Source organism: Octopus bimaculoides, chromosome 7, assembly GCF_001194135.2.
Source record: "Octopus bimaculoides isolate UCB-OBI-ISO-001 chromosome 7, ASM119413v2, whole genome shotgun sequence".
Lineage (NCBI taxonomy): Eukaryota > Metazoa > Mollusca > Cephalopoda > Octopoda > Octopodidae > Octopus > Octopus bimaculoides.
In genome coordinates this window covers 74,882,927-74,883,529 of record NC_068987.1, presented here as the reverse complement: position 1 = coordinate 74,883,529, position 603 = coordinate 74,882,927, and the positions used below count along the sequence as shown (strand labels likewise).

At 43.0% G+C, this 603-nt stretch overlaps 1 protein-coding gene across 2 annotated transcripts in view; it reads right to left on the bottom strand.

Moving 5' to 3' along the window:
• Positions 1-603, bottom strand: part of LOC106878152 (uncharacterized) — a 44,493-nt gene that overhangs the window by 2,519 nt on the left and 41,371 nt on the right. The window contains exon 6 of one of the 2 annotated variants that reach the window (XR_008264636.1): positions 528-595. The exons of the other annotated variant lie outside the window; for it this stretch is intronic. The gene's annotated coding sequence lies outside the window, so the exon portion shown is untranslated. The remainder of the gene's footprint in view (positions 1-527; positions 596-603) is intronic. 2 annotated transcript variants of the gene reach the window in all.

The following is a 603-nucleotide window of genomic DNA, read 5'->3' as shown; positions in this document are numbered from 1 at the left end:
GGGGGGGGGGGGGGTTCAAAAATGTAATTTGAAATTCAATGGGTACTGAGTGACACAACAAGAGAAAGAGAGAGAGAGATACAGACAGGGATAGACAGACAGACAGTGACAGAGAAAAGCAAACATAAGGTTGGTTTAAAGTTGGATCTCATAGTGAAGTATGGTTTTAATACAGTGTAGTACTCAACCTCTCTTTCCTTCCTCTTTTCAATTATATATGAGCCATGTCTATAACATTTGCTACATGTATGCATAGGAGTGGCTGTGTGGTAAGTAGCTTTCTCACCAACCACATGGGTCCAGGTTCAGTCTCACTGCGTGGCACCTTGGGTGAGTGCTTTCCACTATAACCTCAGGTCGACCAAAGCCCTGTGAGTGGATTTGGTAGATGGAAACTGAAAGAAGCCTGTTGTATATATATAAATATATATGTATGTGTTTCTCCCCACAACGGATGCTGGTGTGTTTACGTCCCCACAACTTAGCAGTTTGGCAATAGAGACCGATAGAATAAGTACTCAGCTTACAAAGAATGAGTCCTGGGGTTAATTTTCTCGACTAAAGGCGGTGCTCCAGCATGGCAGCAGTCAAATGACTGAAACA